The following is a 22363-nucleotide window of genomic DNA, read 5'->3' as shown; positions in this document are numbered from 1 at the left end:
TCACCTTGGACCTTCTGAGTCCAGAGTTAGACTCCTTTCAATGCAATGGAATCTGTAGTCCCATGCACACGTGTATTCAGCACATCTTAATAAGAGGTAGCTTTTCTTCTCAAGGCAGAACAGACTTGCTGGTCTGGTCATGGCTTTCAGTAGACTGCCATAGTATCCAGCAGCAACAATGACCCTCTGGGTCTCATCTGCAAGAGCAGAAATGCCCCCTCCTTTTGTGTCCCAAGCAGCTCTCTCTTTGGCATCACCACTGGGGTAGTGTAGGCCCATATCTCATCTCCAGGGGCTGATCACAGGGCTTTTTGCCCAACCAGTAATGGCACTGAGGCACAGGTTCCTCTACACAAGAGCATCTGGTCTTAAAACACAGCAGGATTTTCACTGGAATTAAGGGACCTAGATTGGGGAAGCTCATGCTTCTTAAACTAATTGCTTAAACTCCGAGCTTGAAATAGTCTTGTCTAAAGAAGAGTCATCAGGATGCTCACACAACGGATGCTACTGGAAGTTTAGTGTACCGGAAACTCCTTTGTAAAGGATGACTTGGAAGTTTAAGGTAGTTTTCTATTTCATCAATGTTCCCTTTATGCATTTCTGTTAACATTCATTCCCAAAGTCAACTTCCTCAAAACCACTGGACTGATCAGCTCCACTCTGGAGGGCTGGGTCTCAAGGGAACAGCCATCCACTCATTCATCAGGGCAGCAACATTTACAAATCTCAGACTTTGTGAGGAATCCTGTAAGAGGGCAGGCATGGGAGATGGTGTGAAGTGATGCCTATTGTTATTCCTTGCTGTAAATCAAGGCCAGTTTGCTGTGTGAAGTTTACTTGGCTCTGCACATATTTAATTTGAGCTGAGAGTTTCATTTTATTAGCAAGTGACTCATTAAAACCACTCTCAGGGAAATGGGGCAGACTTTCAGTTTTCACAGTCTCTGGTCAAGAGTTTCTTACTTTGTGGCTTGGAAGCATAGACAAGGGGAAAGAGTTACCCCAAATCACTGAAATCCAAGGGAATTCTGGGAGAACAGAGCCTCAGAGTTTGGGGGATACTGAAGAGAAAGATCCCATTAATATCATCTGGATTGCTAATTAAGAACCACTTGGAATCTCTCCCCCCTTTAAATTTTAGCTAATAAAATTAATACTATAATGCTTCATTATGGAGACATCTGAACCTTGAGAGACAGTGAGGCCCATTGCCACTATAGGCTTTAAAAATGCCCCCAGACAGCCAGGGTACCAGTCCAAGGATGGCCAAGTTTGGGCTCTTACCACAGACTGAATTTTGAGTGATTTAAATCCATGACTTAAGAGGAGACCACCTGTGACATGATCTTAGCTTGATTCCTGCTGTCTGTATACCAATAATGTCCTCTGCCTCTACAGCCTCTCCATGGATTCTGGGAGTTTTCCACTGTCCTCCCAATAATTTCTTTTATGCATTTTTCAATTGTATATTGGAAAATTATCATGTATGTAATTATCAAGTGAATAGTGATGATGCCATAGGCACACAATGTGGAATGATTGACTCAATATATCTGTCACCTCAGATATTGTCATTTATTCCTCCTGTGTCATTGCAACTTTGTACCTTTTGGTCAACATCTTTCCATTCCTTCTACTTCCTAACTTCTGGTCACTAGCATCTATGAGCTCAACTTTTTAAGATCTCAAAATGTAAGTAAAGACATAAGATGTTTGTTTCCCCAGGCCTGAGTTACTTTGTTTAGTGTGCTATCCCTAATTTGCTTGTTAAGCAACTGAATGACATTTCAGTGTGTGTCTTCAGACCAGCATTTTCCTTACCTCTTCCTGAATTTGAGATTCATTTAGGTTTGTTCTATGATGTGATTCTTGCGAATAATGCTTCAGTGAATATGGGGTGCAGATACCTCTTCTTTTGGCCTACCTTGCATGGCAATGGAATTGATGGGTCAAATTGTAATCTAATGATTTCTTTAATGCCCATAGCAGGCAGCATTGCTCTCCTCTAGAGCTTGGGGTAAGTGTGTATCAGGGCCACCTGAATTTATACTGCCATCATGATCCGGCTTGGAAGAATCTAGTGTGTAGAATCGCCACAAAGGAGGATGACCCAGAGGCTATATCACATAGCAGACCTTGTCTTGGCTGTTTAGCTTTAAACACAGGAAAAGAAAAGGAATTTGTGTCACAGACAACCTCGTCTCTAGGCTTGTGAAAGTTTAGCTTGTCGGCAATATTCTGATATTGTGCCTTGCTTTGCTGAATTGTTGTGACATATGCAAGTTTAAATAATTTCTGAAAAAGGACTATGCAAGCTGGGCAGTAGTGGCCCATGCCTTTAATCCCAGCACTAAGGAGGAAGAGGCAGGCTAATCTCTGTGAGTTCCCGACCAGCCTGGTCTACAAGAACTGCTTCCAGGACAGCCTCCAAAGTCACAGAGAAACCCTGTCTCAAAAAACCAAAAACAAACAAACAAACAAACAAGACTATGCAAGAATGAATACCTGTGTTTGAGCCCCAGTATCCATGTAAAAATGCCACTTGCAGTGGCATATGCTGCGGATTGTAGACAGAAGTTTTTGTCCCACCAAGTCCTGCAGCCTTTTAGTCCCAAATAAACACACAGAGGCTTATATTAATTATGAACTGTTTGGCCAATGGCTTAGGCTTATTATTGGCTAACTCTCTCTTAATTATTAACCCATTTCTATTAATCTATGTATCTCGATGTGGTCTTGGCTTACCAGAGAATGCCTGGAACTCCTACCTTCCTGGTAGTTACATAGCATCTCCACCTACTGCCTTTATCCCTGTTTGGATTTCCCACCTGACTATTGCCTGTCCATTGGCTGAAACAGCTTTATTCATCAACCAATAAGAGAAACATATATTCACAGCATACAGAAGGACATTCCCATCATCTCCTCTTTTCTGTCTAAATAAAAAGGAAGGTTTTAACTTCCACATGGTAAAATTATATATAACAAAACAGTTATTAAGCAAGAATTATAGTTAAAATATTTAGTTCATTAACATTTGGCAAAATTTAAAGAAAATGTTTTATCACCTATCCTGTCTTTGTGAGTCTAAAGTTTTATAAGTAACTTATCTTTTATCATAGCTAAAGAAAACCATAATCATAATTATCTGTCTTCAACACCATGAAAGACCCCAGAAGGATAATATATAAACTCTATAATTGACAGAGTCATCTCACTTCCTGGACAGTCAACCAAAGTCTCTCTGTAATGTTGGGGCATCTATCTTCAGCCCATAAGTCATAGTGTCTGGCAGATATTTTAATGGTGTAGGAAATTTGAAGATCTGTTCTGTCTTGCATTGACAAAGTTCATCAGTTGCTTTCTTCTGTAAAGCAGGAACCCTGAAGGATCATCCTGTCTCTTGGCAAGTCACTTTCCTTTGTAACCTGCTTATCCAGTTTGGACAGCATGATTACTGTCAGCATTTAAGGTAAGGGTAGTTCTTTGCCCAATAGGCCAGTTTTGCCACATTTAAGGCAAACTTTATATTGACTTTCTTCGATGCCCATCTTCCTCTCTGACATAATTGGTGTTGCTAGGAGCAATTGTGTCTCTTTGTCATGAAAAACTCTAATTAAGCATTTTAAATGCCATATGCTGTAGTTCTTTGAAAGGTTTTGAAGAATACCTATCCATTTGAAATATATATCTGTTTATCTAGAAAACCTAACATAAGTTTTGACTATTAGAGGTGACTATCAATAATCTGTATTTAACTATACATTACATTAAAAAAAACTGTATAAACACAATACTTAAACAAGAGTAGAAATACACATATAACAAACTGACCTTAAATTTGTATCAATAAACCAAAATGCATACCCATGCAAAGTATTCATTTCCATATCATATTCTCTGTTTTTCTTTAGAAAGAGATTGACTGTGATTATTAACCATTTATAACCAACCCAATTTAAATGAAAACAAACATTTATAAACAACATTTGGGAATGTGGGCATAGTTCTCTCCAAACTACTACCTGCTGTTTGGGGGCACTGTCAATCCCAAGAGGATCTTGAGAAAACCCAGAACCATGCCCAAGTCCTGGTTGTAGTAGTCTGTGAGGCTGCATGACCTCAGCTGTTTTGAATGTTGGATCACCTGGGCCACTGCATCAGGGGTTCTTGTTTAATGAAACCATATTAGTCTGGAAGGAATTCCCAGTTTTCATCTTCTGTGGAAACAAAAGCAGAACCTCTTTTCTAAAGCAACAAGTTCTTAGACTTAAATTTTGAAGTAAGGCATTTTCAAAATATATAAGTTGGATTAATCCAGCAGCATGTATAATCTAATGTCTTTTAGCAGTTATTGTTCCTTTCTCAGCAATCAAACAATTCAAAGACAACATAATAACATACAGTATCCAGACTCTGTGTATTTTTTATGGCTTTTTTATTATTTTATTTTTTTACTTTTATTTTTTTTTGTTTTTTTGAGACAGGGTTTCACTGTGTATCATTGACTGTCCTGGAACTCATTCTGTAGACCATGCTGACCTTGGAATCATAGAGATCTGCCTGCCTCTGCCTCCCAAGTACTGGGATTAAAGATGTGTGCCACCATGCCCAGATACTCTATTTCTATTTTAAGGACTTTTTAAATCCTTTTTATTTTCTCTCCAAAGCCTACATATGTTTTTAAACAAACTTTAAACTGTTTAGAAGTTTTGTTCTTCTGAATCTGTCTTTACTATATACCTCTATTTTTCTGACCTCACGAGTCTTTATTCTGCTAAACAGCATGGCTAAGGATTAAAGAGGTGTCTGGCCCCATCCTATTTCATGGCTCCCTGGGAGTCTAGCTTCATGGGGGAGGTACTGGTGGGAGCCATGCTTATTGCCACAACTCTGTGGAGTTTCTAGGTGCATTCGACCACCGAGAAGCATGCTGTCAGCTGCTCATAAACACCATTTAAATGTATGGTGGCACCATAAAAGTGTTTAAGGCTCTTTCAAAGGAGCCAGAAGCTAGCACTGTGGAAGGCAAAACCAGAAGGATCCCTGGGGCTTGCCATCCAGTATGAATTGATGAGCTCCAGATGTAATGAGAGACCCTGCCTCAAAAAGCAACATGGATAGTGATGGAGGAAGTAACCTGAAGTCAACCTCTGGCCTCTATGTTCATGCATGCACACATGTGTGAATACTCATACATGCGTACACACATCTCACACACACACACACACACACACACACACACACACACACACACACACCACATGGAATAGTTCTTTCACAGATTGAATTTATTAGAGTTCAAACTTCCCATAAATTGCCTCTGTGAATTCCCCTGACTATTCATTTCTTTGAAGTGAAATGGCAACTTCAACAAGCACTTTTGCCCTTGGCTCACACACTGTTCTCTTGGATGAAAAAAAAGAATAGAACTGCTACAACTAGGACTGATTTTTTCCTTCTGTGGAAGTTGGATTCTAAGTACTAAAGAGACATTCTCCAAAATGACATTTCTGACATGGGTAGTAGGTGGCTAGCAATCTATATATAAATTTAGGATGGTATTCTCTTCCAAATTAAAAATATATCCTACCTACTTCAAATGCTTGTGATTATCTTGGAACTCCCCTGTAACCCTGAAAGGCTGTGATCATAAGTAATAAAATTTTCTTCTGCTCATGACCATCATCAGCCATTATTTATAGAGCATTTACACGGGCCATGCATTCTCGGTCCATAGGAGATGATAAATAGGTGTTTCGGAGAATGAAGAGAAAAGTGATGTCACTATCCTGGTAGAAGCCACACACCTGTCAAATCTGCAGGAAGAAGCAGCAAGCACTTGAGACACATGCATGAGCTTCCTTCTAAGTTTCTTTATGACTCAGTGAAAGAGCTGGTCCTTCCCAAATACCTCCAACTACAAGCTTTATATCAAGCACTTAGTGTTCAGCCTTGAAGTCATGAAGGTTTTGATATAATTTTGGCCAATTTCTTCTATCCCACCTGCAATTCAAGAGAAGTCTTCCCATGCATTTCTGTAAATGACAAAAGGGATGTGATCTATGGCGGTCTGTGGTTTTTCCAGCCACAGAAACCTTAAATAGAAATCTTAGACAGGCTGGAAATAGATGTGTCTCAGAGGAAATTGTATCAACCATGGGGCCCAATTTTCATTTCTGGTAGTTGTAAAGGGGAACTTTTCAACTTCGTCTTCCTGGCTTTGATTTACCTATGCAACTTCATAGTCATTTTCATGGTAGAGATAGGGGATGGCTTTGGAAGTGCTAGGAGGATTGCTTATGTTTGAAGAGGCATGGGTATAAGCCTGTTTGTCATTACTGTGGCAAATGTCTGAGATGTTCATAAGGAAGAAAAGCTTATTTTGGCTCAGAGTTGGAGGTTCTAGACCCTTGCATGATTGGTCCCACTGCTTTTGGGCTCATGATGAGGCCGTAGCTCATGATAGGAACCTGGGGTAGAGCTAACTCCACCCACTTTAAAGCAATCGAGGAAACAAAGAAGTGAAGGGACAGGAACCCTATAATCCCACCAGGGGAATACCTTCAGTGACTCAGAGTTCACAGAGGACACACCTCTGCAAGGTTCCATCATTTCCAAACTGTTACATTCATGGGTCTTTGTGGGGGATGGTCAAGACCCAAACTATGTCTGAAGAACTAGGGATGGAGCATCAAAACCTAAGGAATTAAACAGAAAAATTATATGAGAGGAAGAATCCACGAGAATGCACAAAGAGGCAAGATTTATGTCAAAACCTAGAGCAAGCAGCTTGCTTAAAGGCCAGAACACCATCTGATAGTTCATTTTGCAAAGAAACTTCACTGATGACATATGTACACAAAAATGACAAGTCAGACAAGGTTACAGATTCCAAAGAAAATTCCTATGGGCTCGTGGTGTTCTCGTGTAATCTCAGCATGTGGGAAGCTGAGACGTGCTAATCTGGAGTTCAAGGCCATCCTGGGCTACAAAACAAAAGCTGGTGTTCTGTTAGGTCCAGCGTAATTGATAATATGCCTGGCTGTACTAAGCTAACTGGAGTATGAGGGAAGCAATGATGCTTTACTACCAGAGTACTGGCTGTAGTCTGGGTGGGCAGGAGGTGTGGTCCTAGAGGTCAGGCCCAATCTGTTCTCCTCGTTATTAGGAGCCATTGTTCTTAATAGTGGTTTGGGTTCTGCTTCATGTATAGGAGTGGGGATGAGAAATAGTATAATCCAGTATTTTTCCAAATCTACATTTGATTATTCACTAGAACTTTTTATGTAAAGATTAAAGTTGCAAAAAGGGGTGGGAGAACATGCTGGATAATCCATGTGGATGTCACAATATCAGTGAAAGAGACATTTCTTTTTTATTCTTTGTAAATTGAAGACAGAGAAAAAGAGTCAAAGGAAGTGAGGTAAAATACTCTTGGCACATTCCTGATGCCTTACATAGTCTCAAAGTCCTTTAAACAATGAAGTGACAATGGAGTTGAGTGCAAGAGTCCCTTGGAAACAGCCAACTCAAGCTGGTGACAAGTATGGGTCAGAGTTGAACCAACAGGAATAGAAGAGGTTGCCGCCTGAAGCCAGTCACACACTGCTATCTTTCCTGGAGTCACCCTCCCTGGATGATTTCCTGCACAATGCCCTTGCATTCCATCAATTACGGTAGAACCCCAGAAATGGAAAGGACAGGCAAGTTGGAACCCTGCTTCTGCTTGCTGCTTCTTACTAGTTTCGTGGCTATCCTGTCTACTTGTTTCCTTGGCCCTTGGTTTTCTAACCTTTAAAGGGCTACTTAGTGCAGAACTGCATGAGATAAAGCAGAGGAGCTGTTTGAAGCTGCATTGGTCACACACAGAGAGTTTGACACAATATAGGAAATGGTGGCCATCCTTTGGAAGGGGCCCAAATAAAATAGTGGGTCTTGCCTTCCTTTGAGTGATGGGTATACTGCACACCATCTCCATGGAGACGACAGTGGCTCTCCATTCTTACACATGTGTTTCCTCATTGAGGCTCTGCAGGAAGCATGTAAGCCATATGTTGTTGTCTTCCTTTCACCATACCCCGGCACATAGCACACACTCAGTGAGAGTTCCTGCTACCCCCTGGGCTCTCTGCGGACTGACTTCAAATGAATGATGACATGGAGAAGTGAAACTAGGGACCTTTATTAATGGAGAGGAATGTTCCGACTTAGCAGCCTTTTCTTGTTTTGACTGGGCCAGCAAGAAAGACACAAGATTTACTGGATTCTATTTCAGCATTGTTGACTAACTTAACAAAGCATGACTGTGTGTGCTTTCAGAGAGTCAGGCAGGAAAACCTTGTTGGGGGTTTCAGTACTAACCCCCTGAGTTAGGGGTGACTAAGAAAAAGAGGCCTCATCCTGCTGAAACACAGTGTGGTTTCATATTATCTGTCACCTGCTCAAGAGGACCGAGCATCTATCTCACCTCCCACCTGTCAGCTCTGCCTACTGTAGCCGGGCTTACCGTTTGTGTGTGGGACCTATGATGCCACACTATACTATTTGTTCTTGTTGTTGTTCAATTTAAAATTGCTGTGTAGATTTTCTTCTCTGTTATAAAAGTTTCCTTAATCTGCAAAATTATCCCACAAAGGGCTAAGCTTACAGAAGGCTGCTTCAGTATTCTATTCCCAAATGGAACAACCAGTGGCTTGACCAAAGCCTAGAAAATATGGCTTCCCAGCAGTCCATCAAAGGCCACTGTTTCTCAGTGTAGGGCACTGTCCTGAGGGTGTGCTCTGACATTCACCCCAGGGTAAAGGACTGATGGCTTCACACCCTTTGCCAGAGCCAGTTGCTCTTACTTCTAGTCAATGTGAGGAATAATTGCTGGTAGATGTTGCCTCTTTTGTGCCTCTCCCAAGTTCACAGTAGCTGGCCTTCTTGAAGGTCAATAGTAAATTAGTAGAGCTCAGAAGGTAAAGAACATATTGTCAGCATCTTGGGATAAAGAAAACCTTCCTCTCACTGAGGTAAATTATCCATTCCATAAATGTGCAATGGGATTAGCAAGATGGCTCAGCAGGTAAAAGTGCTTGCCACACAAGCCTGGAGAGCTCAGTTCTGTTCCTGGGACCCATGGTGGAAGAAGAGAATCGGCTCTTAAGAAGTTGTCGTCTGAAAACTCATTCTAGACAGATGTAAATTACATTTGCCTTAAAAGCAGGCTGAGGCCTGGAGTCACTGAACCGACAGGCTTGGACTGTGAAGCATTATCTATCTCCTTATCGGGTTTTTTTTTTTTTCCCATGGAGAAGGGAAAGGGAGAAAAGTATAGGAAAGGAAGGATGTGAACTCCCAACTTGTCTCCTGGCACTGACTGAAAGGGCAGAAGATTCTGGCAGCCCCTCCAGCTCTTCTCGGTGGTTCCTTCCTGACAGCAGCTCCCCCAGGCAGTTGATAGCTGTTCTGAGGCAGTAATCCAGTAATCAGGTTCTCTCAGCCGATTCCTGGGCATCCCTCAGCCCCAGGAAGTCAGATCTGACATGTAACTTTTGCTGATGATGTAGAAACTTAGAAGGCTTTGAAACAAGTTGGAAGAACTGTTTTCTGACACCGTAAATTAAGTTTGATTGCACATAGCCACCGAGGAAAACATGGATTTCCCATTGTTTGCCTGTTGAAACCATGTCATTACAGAAGTTTCCTGGCATAACCTTCGTTCCTTCATTCCTTCCTTCATCCTTTCCTTCTTTGCTGTATGTATTTATGTATCTAGTTTGTCTATCAGTGTTCTACCTACATATATATCTGATGCCCAGAAGAGGGCATCAGACCCCATTACAGATGGTTAGCGGCCATGTGGTTGCTGGGAATTGAACTCAGGACCTCTGGAAGAGCATTCAGTGCTCTTAACTGATGAACCATCTCTCCAGCCCCCTGGCATGGCCCTCAGTAGGCTGCTAGTCTTTTAAAGAACTCACATTACTTTCATCAATTAACTGATGAATATAAAGTTTATTGGTAAAATGACAAACTAAGGTGGTGTGAACAGAATTGTGCCATTTGAGAAGCTGCAAAGCTGAGTGTCCATCAGAGGTTGGGTTCCAATCCTGGGTAGCCAGCTGTTTTGAGAAAGTATTTATTTGCATGTTATGGTGTTGGGGATGGAACCCAGAGTCTTGCACACTATCAACAAACATCTTATTACTGTAGTACAATTATAGCCCAATAAATAATATTTAAAGGCTACCATAGGCCTCATGGCAATGTTACCATTCTGAGCTTTGAATTAAACATGAATACAGTGTCCTAAGTCAAGGACATGGGAAAACCTGCCACCATAAAAACTGCCTTTGAGTTCCATTGTTGGGATGTACGGTTTTAATCACCAAGGGGGTGGGGAGTGGGATTTATAAGGAGAAGGTGGCCTCATTGTTCAGTAGACCATCTCACCAAACCCCTAGGCAATAGCAACAAAACACAAACTAACTCACACCATAGAAAATAATAACAACTCCAACCTTTAAGGGTCCATTCCAGGTGGGCAGTTTTCCTTCTACTCCATCCTTGCTACAAGCTGGTTCTCACAGTGCTTAAAGAGAGCTGCAATGGTCCTCTGCCAGTCTGATTGTGCACTGCCCTGCAGCCCCACACCCCCTGTCTGTCTGTCTGTCTCTGGGGTTGAAGGAGAGGACAGGCTAGCACTAAAATGTGCAGAAGGTGCATAGTGTATGAAGGGCCTCACCAAAGTACGAAGGCAGCACAGGGGAAAAGCATGCCAGGTGAGGGTGGGGCACATTCAGAACTGGCCCCCTTCTGTCCCATGCGCCTCTTCTTCCTCTGCCATTGGAGGCAATGCCTGATCAACCACGAGTCTAGCTTGAACAAGGGACAGGGAGGGAACTGTGTGGAAGGAGATAATGCTGGAAAGGCAGCCCTAGGAACTGCCCGTCACCACTCAGCTGAGTACAATGTCTGTATTGATTGCTGATCAAATCCCAGAGCTGAAAGCTTGGACCTAAAGCAAGCCAGAAGAGCCCTGTTTGCTAATCTAGCTCGAGACCCGAGCCAGAAGATCTCCCAACACCTTCCTTCATCTGACTCTGGTTCTTCTCTGACTTCTGACCTGGAAGGGATTCTATCATTGTTAAATTACTGTATTTGTCCAGAAGGAAACATTTTAGGTCTTTGTTCTTTACTTCAAAAGCTGCGACCCTGACAACACTATAGCCAATAGTGTCTTTGGCCTTAACCCAGACATGAGTATTTCCCAGGGGAGCTGGGAAAGCTGCACATGGTTTGACGGTTTCATGGCATCCACAGAACTCGTATTTTTGCTATTGATTTTACCACCTAAATATTTGTAGACTCTGGCAACATGATCAGCTCTCCCCTATCCCACATGAACAATCTATTTCCAACGTCTCTTTCTTTTCTATGGGTCCCTACATCTCTAGATGCCGCATGTGGCGGTGGCAACTTTGTAGTTGTTGGGGGTGCTGTAGTGATCATGTTTTTATTGCTCTATACTTTCAACATCATGCTATGCCCTTGGGATAACAAAACTGTGCTTATGACCAAGGAGACTCTGCCTCATCTCTCCTCCACTTCTATATATTTTAGTCCCTTTCTCATGCTGTTCATATAGTATTTTGGCTGTTTTCCCACTATCCAGAATGTTGTCTCTCCCCTCCTCCCCTTTCTCTCCCTGTCCCTCTACTCTTTGAGAGTTAAAGGATTAATAGAATCCAACTGTGACTTCCAGGTGTGATTCCTCCAATCTCACCACCCACCTGGCACAAGTCACCTCCTTTGCTGTATGTTCTCTGAGAAACGTGTTTTATTCAGCAGTTATATCATGTTGGCAATTCTACATCCTTGTAGTATTTCAGCTGGCTGAAAACTCCATGAGGACAGCCTTTCTCCACACAGCATGACTTTATTGATTGTTTATTGAATGAGCTGTCAGACCCAGAGCAGTTAGTCCCAGAAAGAGAGCTACAAAATGTCAGGAAAGTTATGCCTGAGAAACGTAACATTCCATAGGGGTTCAAAATTCCTACACTAGGTGAGCACAGGGAGGGGTCTTTTCCATTTAGTTTTTCTGTATTTCTTAGTGGCAAGGCATTGAGACTCGAGAGACATGTATTAGACTGGATTTCTTACTAGTCTCTCATAGTGAATTGTAACAGGAGCTTTCAGTACAGTAAGAGAAGCCAAAATCGGAACCAGCTCACTGTGTGGGAGGCAAAGAAATGGCAGTGAATATGGACTGCCCTTGGCCATGTTTGTGGGCTAAAATGAATGGGAGAAATGTACCAGTTGCCTTGGAAAAGCAGCAGAATCGACAGAAGATGGTTTAGTTGAGTGAAAAACTTCACAATAATAACAACAGAAGAGACTTGTGAGATGAAGGGGAAGGCAGAAGGCTGTGGTGAAAGCTCATGCAGACTTGTGAGCAGCAAAGGGAGGAAGGGCACACTGTACAAAGATCTGTTGAATTAGTAAGGATCTAATTGAGCAGATAATAACCCCCATGTAAGTAATAGTTTGATAAAGACACATCAGCAAGATGAGGTGCCTGTGAGAGCTCAGGTCCCATCTCAAGGGACCCCAAGCCACCAACTGCCAGGAGCTTATCTGCAGGCAGGAAAGTGTAAATGTTTATACTAGAGATTCTGATATCAGGAAGTTGGCTTTTTATAGGAGCTGTCTCTACTTTTCAAATTTAAGCAAATTCCAACCCAGGAACTAGAATTCAGCCCACTGGTAAGCTCTAGATAGCATGTACCCTCGTCATAATGCTCATATGGTATTTAGCTGTCCTATTAATATGTAATTCATAAGTATAATTTACCCATTTGAAATATACTGTTTAGTTGTTTTTAGGAAATTCACAGATACTTAGCCATGACCACAGACAACCTAGAAACACTTCAATAACTCAAAAGAAACCCCCGGGTCCCCACTGTAAACACCACTAGATTATTTTCTGTCTGTGGATATGTCTATTCTGGACATTGCATGCATTCATAAAATGCTATGGGATTTCTGTGTGTGTGTGTGTGTAGTTGACTTTTGCCTTCTTTGGGGAGCTGGTATTTTTTTAAAGTGAAGAAGTCAAGATAACAAGGATTTGGATGAGTTGGAAAGTAAAAGCCAGGTTGTCAGGTTGTGTCTAGGAGAGTAGATGTCGAGGGAGACAGGAAGGAGACCTGCAGCTGGGACAGAAAAGGAAGCTCTGACTTTGTCCCTGGTTTTTTGTTTGACAACAACAAAGCTCAGAAGGGCTGTGATGTTTTTCAAAATTATTTCAACCTCCAGCAATTAGCAGCTGGGACTGATTCCCATCTCAGTGAGACCTCATGCCTTACTGATGCCCAAGGTCCTGCAGGTAGGAGAGATTTTTGCAGTGTTGGAGAGACACTGAACATGTAAAAAGGTTGTTCATATTCTAGGTGACAAAGAAGAAGACCAGGAGATGGTTCAGTCAATAAAGTGTTTGTCACTAAAGCTCGGAGACCTGAGTTTGATGCCAGGTAACCATGTAAAAGCCACAGCGACACGTGCCTATAACCTGCTGCTGGGGAGGCAGAGACAGGAGCATCCCTGGGCTTGCTGGCCAATCCAAGCTCATCAGCAAGCCCCACATTCAGTAAAATAGACTGTCTCCAAAACCAAGGTGGGGAAGTGATAGAGGAAGACGTCTTACATTGACCCTGCCTGGCCTCGACATGCATACACATATGTGTGCGTGCACACCCACACGCACCCCTACACACACTACATAAAGAAGCCAAGGAACTAAAACAGAATTGCTGTCTCTCACTCTGGTGTCACTGGCCAGATCTGGCTGTCTGAGGCGAGCCTTCACATTTCTGCCTCTGGACACATCCCTGAAAGTGATTTTTGTCTCTTCTTGGGGCCTCTCTTTTGGTGATGGCACAACCCAGTCACAGTGTTTCTGTTCTCTTGCTTCAGCTGCTGCTTACATCCTTGTGTAGAAGAGGAAACATTGTCTCTCCACTCTATAAAAGGTCTCTGGATAGATTACAAACCATGTGTTTATCAATTTGTAGAGAGAGGGGTTACTATATTTAATATCAGTGTTTGAAATCAGGTAACAAAAGAGCCAAGGAATCATAGTCTGAATCTGGGAGATTGAAAGATAAGACGCCTTGAAGTATTTTATGTTTAAGTGGAAGAAAATGAAGCTATAACTTGAAAAATAACTCTTAAGTTTCTTGATTTCACACCACAAGAATATATTTCCTTTCACTGAAGGTGGGAAATTCTGTATTATTTAAATTTTATCACAATAGTATGTCTTTTTAAAAATCAATTAGTGGGGTTAAGAACACTTGACTGCCTGGTGTGAGATCCAGGCTTAATTCCCAGGACCCACATAGCGGTTCCAGTCCCAGGGGTCCTACCACCCTTTTCTGGCCTCCCTTGGATACCAGGTACACACATGGCACACAGACACACATGCAGGCAGAGCACCCATACACATAAAAAAAGATTTAAGTTAATTCATTATTTGTGTTTCTCTGTGTTCATACGTGTGTGTGTGTGTGTGTGTGTGTGTGTGTGTGTGTGTGTGTACATCTGCCGGTTTAAGGGAACATGTGGCGGTCAGAGGGCAATGTTGGGTTACCTTTGGCTGCTCTTCCAGAGGACCCATGTTCAATTCCTAGCATCTACATGGTTGCTAACAGCTGTCTGCAACTCCAGTTCTGGGGTTTCTGATGCCTTCCCACAGACACAAATGCAGGCAAAACACCAATGAACATAGAAAAAAAATAAGTCTCTCACCAAACCTGGAGCTAATCAGTTGGTTAAAGCGGCTGCCCAGCAAGCTGCCAGGACCCTCCAGTCTCTGCTACATGGAGCCAGAATTTTCCCCAGTAAGCTGTCTCCCTTTCACCAACAACCATTCTTTTAAAAGGAAAAAGAAAACTAGAGCCTGAGAGGTGGCAGCTTATCCGTAGCTGCTGAGCTGGCATGGCTACAACAGGCCAGCTCAGTTTCTAAGCCACGTGGTCTGAAGAAGGATGTTCACTCTTCCAAGTTTTATGCATTGATTTGCTTTCATAACAGTTACACTGTCCTAAACCCTGAATGGGCTGGTAAGCGAGAGTTGGGAGCGGACATTTCCTACCCTAGATACTTCAGGGAACTTTTTGTATCTATTTGCAGTGAAGATTAGGTTGTCCCATGTGGCCACCCACATTTCACTGTACAAACACTCCTTGCTGATACATCTTTTCACTAGAATTCTTTCTACAGGAGGAATTCTATTATCCTTCCATTATCAAACTGGAGCTGGATTCTCCACTTGAATCATAAGCTGAAGGTCTGAGAATTTGACAACAAGATTCTGATATCAAACAAATATGTGGGATAAGAGAGGCCTCAGGAGAAATACTGGGGAACCCAAGTTTCTGCCTTCCAAAAGCTTTGTCCCACAGTGGAGGATTTGTTGGTGATCTTTGTCTCTCTGTGTGGGAGTTATTTCACTCACCTAGTAGTTTTCATTCCCATAAGGCCAAGTCTGACTACTTCCTTGCCTACAGCTGTCTACACTCTTTGGTATCACTGCCACATGAAGTGGAACATGAGAGCTGCCACGGCAGGTACAGAGAATTATTTAGTTTCTCTTACCTTCTAGATCATGTCTTTTGAGGGAAAGATCCATTGTGTTTTATACTTGGTGGATTTCGGATAACTCTTGGATGTGGTAGGGAGGCACAGAAAAGAACAATTAATTCTGTCTCTGACATGGATGGAAGACACAAAATACTTTGACTACATCGTATCTGAGTTATCCCAGCAAGGATTGTTTCTCTTGATATGAACACTTGATAAAACAGACTCATTAAACACAGAGACTGATATAAGCCTGTTGTATAGAGAATATTGAAATCTAAACACCAAGATTATCATTGTGCCTGGTCGGGGGAACAAGGTGAATGTCTTAGTAGTGCCTATGTGTAACTCATGGGCTTCTAGCTTGAAGTGACAGCCCAGAGGTGTTTAAGAACTTGATCTTCCCAACCAAGTGGTGGTAGCCCACGCCTTTAATCCCAGCAGTCCGAAGGCAGATTTCTGTGAGTTTGATGCCAGCCTGGTTTACAAAGCTACTCAGAGAGAAACTCTGTCTCCAAAAAACAGAACACCTAATCTTCCCTTCTGCAAACTGATTCTTATCCATATGTCTATATTTAGATGATAACAGGAGAGAGCAGAGCTGTGTGGGTCTGAGCTGTGAGAGCCTGGCCCTCTATTCAGCTTCTGCTCTCTCTGGAAGGCACTTTGAGCCACAGCACATGGAAATGTGTAGAGTCCAGACATTCATGCTGAAAATCCCTGGAAAATGTGCTTGCACAGCACCACGGGCACAGGAAAAACCCCACACAGGGTCCCCAAGGTCTGTGCATGTTTATGTTCTGCTGCCCCAACCTCCAGCCCCCACAGCTCAGGAATGGGGAACTTTGTCCACCAAGGGTTGCACCATAAGCACACAGCCTTTCCACTTTCACTTCTTCCCAGGTTCCCTTCCTCACAGGATCTGCTTCATCATGCCTTTTAGGGCACAGGACTGTTTTGATTGATAGGGAGTTCCATGTTATGGTCAAGACCTTGTGAGTTACAGGTGAGATTCAGGTCCCACTTCAGCACCTTCCAGAATGTAGGGCCTGGAAAATTAATCTCATTTGTGATAAAGAGGCAATGACAGATTTAGTGAAATAAGACAATGACACCTCCTTCTATTGGAGCCAGGTGGAGAGTAAATCGTTGGTAAATAAATGCTTGATGTCTTCTGGTAGGCAGTCTGTTCGCTTGTCTGAGGCAGAATGGCTGTCAAGGCAGGATATCCCTTTGCTCTAAGTCTCTGGGCACCCTGAGTAGTCCTTCTGGCTTCCAGTGAGCATACTGTCTCTGCCATCACACCTTTTTCCTGTGCAAGGGTGAATTTGTGATGAACTGCAGGGCATCTAGTTGCTGATGCCTGCCTTCTGCTCTCTGCTGTTAGCCTACCCGGTCTGCTACTCCTGCTCCTAGCCTTTTACATCAGCTTCCGCAGATATCCTAGAAACGCCAGCATTTGTTTAATCTGGTTTTTCCAGAAGATAGTTTGCTTTTTGTCTCTTGCAGCTCTTTTAGCCTGACCTCTTCTTCTTGTGCCAGGAAAAATCTGGATGAGGTTTTCATTAGTACAGACACAACTGGCAACATAATTACCCTGCCTGAGTGTGAAGTGAAAGTGTATGGCCTTGCATTAAACTCACATCTGCCGCACTAAACCCACATCTGTGCACTAAACACACATCTGTGCACTAAACACACATCTGTGCACTAAACACACATCTGTCCTAATGCTGGTGCTGAGAACAAATGTCAGCACTTGATGTAGAGATGAGATGCTCGATTTTACATGTTGAACTTTTGCTTCTTTGTATAATAATGGGAGGGACAGAGCCACACATGTCCCAGTGACACTTGTCTGTTTCTTTCAGAGAAAATAATTGTAAGCAAAAGACGAGAGGGTCAGTGTTTTGATCTGCAGAGATGGCAGGTCTGAACCCATGGCAGATTCCTATAGAACGGAGGAGGAAATAGTTCAAACCTTTCCCTTGGGTTCCCCTACGATACACACTTCACTTAATAAACATGACAGACATGTGTCTTTCAGCTGTTGTCCGTCTAAAGTACATCTCTATTCCTAGGTGTGAGGGAAGCTAGCTGTTCGTTTGACAGTACTCTTTAGAAGTATGGTATGACTAGTCTCTCAGGAACCCAGCTTACTTTTCTGAGAGGTGAAAGAAGGACTAGTAAAAGGTTCATCAAACTGGTGGTCAATTGGAAATTAGTCTTGCAGGAAACCTGAGCAATATATAATGCAAAATGTTGCACAAAGGTATCTCCCAGAGTGCTCAGGAAGTTGGGGCATGCAGGTCCTAAGCCTTGTCAGCCACTGGTTTGAGAGCTGCAGAGGACAGAGGTTCAGTGCTCTTTGTGTGTTCTGGAGCAGTAGTCAGGAACACCCATGGCCAGGTATCATCTTCAGGATAAAATCTAAGAGATAACTTCAAGGCAGACAGAGAAGCATCCAAGATCAACATTATTAGTTATACGATGGTTTTGCACAAGTTAATGTCTGAATTTCAGATTCCCATCTATAAAGCAGAAATTACACCTTCAGAGTTAATAGGGTTGTTAGAAATGTATGAAGTATGAAACATAGTGCCTGGCCCAGGACAGGGACAACCAGGAACCATCCTACTGCCTGGCCCAGGACAGGAACAGCCAAGAGCCACCCTTACATAGACTCCCCACAAAATTATTTTATTTTTTAAACTCATGCTTCTGAAATGTAAATATTCATGGGAACAATCTACAGATTGTACCAGAATTCAAATTAATCCCCAGTACCTGGGCAGGGCATGAGAAACGTCTATCTAACAAGCTCCCAGATAGCATGGATGCTGTTGGACCATGGTCCATACTTTGTGCAATAATATTTTAAACCATTTTTTAGATTTGTCTTTAGCCACTATAGACAATAAATCATAATTTCCCCAGATCTGTTGGACTTAATCATAGTAAAAAAAAAATTGAGCATAGCTACAAGAGCTGTTAGCCTTATATGGAACTTACCCAGTTTGTGTTAATCACCACTAATAAACTAAACTGCCTAGGGTTCCCAGGGCACAGTTACACAAGAGAGGAAGTACAAAATGAAAAATATATAGGATAGATAAGGATGTCAGCATCATGGGAGACCTAAGAAAGATAAAAATTGCATCATTATTAGAGAATGCGGAAACACCAGAGAGCAAAGGGGCTTATTTCTAAAATATCTATGATACTAACACAAAATCACTCTACTTGCAGATATCTCCCATGCCCAGTACATTATGTAGAATAGCAATGTAAAGTGCATGGTGTGCCCAGTCTGTTTCAGAGGCTACACAAATGCAGGATGTTAAGCTGCAAAGGTGACGCTAGATAGCCCTCATCTGTGTGGTAAAGCTTCAAAGAGGTCTAAGAGATCATTCCAGCCTGTACTTAGCAGAAATACAGCAAAGGGAGTCTTTAGCTGGGCTGTGGGAGCAGAGCTCTGCCTTGAGTTTGAATATAGTAGAGTTGTATACACAATATGATAACAACCTTAATAAAATTTCTATAAAATATTACCCAGCCTATACTGTTATAACCTGTTTCCAAGATTCTCCCTGATTATGGCATGGAATTGCCTAGATTTTCTCCCAGTGCCAGAGACAGAAGCCAGGATCTTGTATATGTTAGCAAAGACTACCGAAGACCCAGAGCAATGATTTCTAGTCTCTCCAGCATCCTGCTTCCACTACCCACCCCTTTTGTGGAGAAGCATGGGTGTCAGAGCCAATAGCATTCGATAAGGACCCGGCGCCCATAGGGAAACTGTTTCTGGGAAAGATGGGAGACTACAGCTCTAAGCAGCCGACATCTGGAAGACCTGTTGATGCTGGCCCAGAGTATTAGCGCAGGCTGGGGAGTGAGCTTTCAAGCTGAAGCAAATGGGTAGAAAGCAGACACAAATTCGTTTCATTTCAAAATGAAAGAGTTTTCAACTTGAAACCATAAAAAAGGCACAGTTCTTTAGAAACTGTGTAAAATTAATCTGGCAATGTCTCATGAAATGGTTGCATAACTGGTTGGAAGTATCGGAATAAACATGTATTTCACAATGGTTAAAAAAAATCCTTTCACAAAAGCATTGTTCAGGCATTTGTATTCCCAGTAATAGAGACTGGTCAAGAAAGAGGCAACAACAAATAGAGTCATGGCTAAAAAGATGGAATTTGGAATAGGAGGGCGTTTAGGTACAGACTGGTGAAGAACTAGGAGAGGGGTTGGGTAACACTGCTCATCCTGAATTCCTCAATCTGTATTTTCTTCTTAAGGGCTTGCTCAGATTCCTAACTAGTAAGATGATAATCTCTGTGTAGTCCTTAGCACAGGGATAAACATGCTGCATTTGATAAAGAGCATATGCAAAACAAAGGAGGAGGGAAGACTGGAGGAGGGAGGAAAGCAAGAGGAGAGAAGTGGAGGAAGGAGAACTTCTGAAAGCTCTGGATCGCAGAGCAGAGCATATTGCTTGAAACTGGAATTTACCAACTTGGAAGACTCTTCTAGGATGCTTGACTTCAAATCCAAGCAAGGATGCCAGGGTGTGATGCAAACACACTCTTAGCGCGCCTCTTAGCATATAAAGAGCAATCCCTCGCACTAGTTGTGAAAGAAGTGCCAGAGTTTCCGGCAGATGGCAGATGAGAAGAATGGATCTGTGAGGAGTATATATGTTAGCATGGGCACTATGTGAAAATCCCAGATGGAATCCCTGCTCTGGAAGAGCCTCCCTGGAGAGAAGAATGCCAGCAGCAGTAAGAACTTTAGTGTTGGGCGGTAGCAAATGCCATTACAGAACTGGGCTCATTGATGACAGGACTTCTGCAGCCCAGCAGGCACTTATATAGTGGGCAGGTGGTGACACTTGATTAGAAGTCAGGTAGATGCAACTCAACTGTCTTAGTGTTTGACAAAGACAAAGGCTAACAGGCAGGTCTGATTTGTAGCAAACTGTGGCACTGACCGTAGAAAAGTGTCCTTGGGGAAGAAATACAGCTGAGATGACTCACAGGTTGACAGCAGTCACTCTATTGTCATGACTCAGTGTCTGGTTTCTAGATTTAAACTATTCTTTTAGGCCCAGAACCTGAGAGCTGAAGAAGCCAAGTTCCCGAGACGATGCAATGGCATGATCATGGTACTTCCCCAGGCATTTACACAGACAAATATACACTGTGAAAAGGGTGGGTAATGCTAGGTAGTGTGAGACTTAGTATTTATTTATACCAAGACCTGAAGCGTCATGCTGATCATATTAGAACAGACATATAAGGAAAGCAAGCTATTTTTATAAGTGATTTCAATGGATAAATCCAATGAATAAAAAAATCCATTGATAAAGCACTTCAAATTGAAGATTTGAGTTTTCCTTATATTCAGGAAGATCTCAGGGATTTTGGTTATTTTCCCTTCATTTTTCATTTTCTTGGACAGTCTATACTTTTGAAAATTGTCTTCCATATTTGACATTTTAATAATATGGAACATCTCTTCAGTCACACATTTTAATATTTTATGAGTTTATTTCTGTGATTTTGTTTTGTCTTTATAAAAACCCTTTATTATATTTGTTCTTTGTTTTTAAAATCATCTTATTGGGATTTAATACATACACAATAAAGCTTGCTCATGTGAAACAGAAAGTTATGATAGCTTCATGACTTTTTGGCTAAAATATCATGCAGTCTGGTGACTTTTACACACACACACACACACACACACACACACACACACACACACACACAGAACCCCTGTTCACTCACTGTCTCAATCAAGTATGGGGCATTTCTTTTCTTTCACTCTCTGAGCTTCCCTTTGACTCTTTATCATCCACAGATAATAAAGTAACCAATGATTTCTTTTCAGTCATTTGCCCTGGTTTGAAATTCACATAAAACAATTTTTTTTAATGCCTGGATTTTAGTTCTAAAATAAAAGCTGAAAATTGTCAAACATATTGCATAAATCTGTTTATAACAGCTTTCTTTTCAAACAAGGTCCCACATACTCTTGGCTGGCTTCCAGTCCCTGCTGTAACCAAAGATGATGATGGCTTTGGACTGCTGGTCCTCTTGCCTTCTCCCTGAGTGCTGGGATTACAGGAGTGGACTGCCATGTGGGCTATGAAGTACTGGGAAGTGAACATGAAAGGCAAGCCCTCTACTGGCAGAATTACACACCCAGAAATGGGTTCCTTGTCTTTTGGTGTTTGAAATAATGGCTCCTTATTCATTTATAATCACTTGGGTCTTTTTCCCCCCTTGAGTGGTTTAATTCAAAGGTAAATAATTTTTCAAGGAACCATCTTTATTTTCCCTCGTGAATGATTAGTTTATTGATTTAATTGATTTTATTCATATGCTCATTTTTTAAGCATTTGCTCACTTTGAGTCCATTTCTTTTCCCTTTCTCTAGATTCTTAATGTTAAATCTTGTAACATTGATTTTAAACCTTTATTTTTCATAATAGAAACCTGAATGCTTGAAATCTCCCTCGTGGCACTGTAGTACCTACATTCTATAAGTAAGGCCATGTTGCATTTTCATTATTATTCAGATAAAATCTAACATAACATTTCTTGTGATAGATTAACCAGTGAATCATTTGGAAGTATGTTTTCTATCCAAATACTTGAAGGTTTTTCAAAATCCCCTCATCAGCAATTACTGGTTTATTTTGTTGTGTTCAAAGAAC

At 41.9% G+C, this 22363-nt stretch overlaps 1 long non-coding RNA gene across 6 annotated transcripts in view; it reads left to right on the top strand.

The window, feature by feature from the left end:
• LOC103162502 overlaps window positions 1-22363 on the top strand; it is a 105569-nt gene that overhangs the window by 65141 nt on the left and 18065 nt on the right. For 5 of the 6 annotated variants that reach the window (XR_004772498.1, XR_004772494.1, XR_004772497.1 and 2 more), the window contains one exon: window positions 3382-3475. This is a non-coding gene — a long non-coding RNA (uncharacterized LOC103162502). Of the gene's footprint in view, window positions 1-3378; window positions 3476-22363 lie in introns of all 6 variants that reach the window. The other variant, XR_004772495.1, reaches the window with a different exon arrangement.

The sequence above is a fragment of the Cricetulus griseus genome, assembly GCF_003668045.3.
Source record: "Cricetulus griseus strain 17A/GY chromosome 1 unlocalized genomic scaffold, alternate assembly CriGri-PICRH-1.0 chr1_1, whole genome shotgun sequence".
NCBI lineage: Eukaryota > Metazoa > Chordata > Mammalia > Rodentia > Cricetidae > Cricetulus > Cricetulus griseus.
The sequence above is the reverse complement of the archived record's forward strand: the minus strand, read 5'-3'. Positions and strand labels throughout refer to the sequence as shown.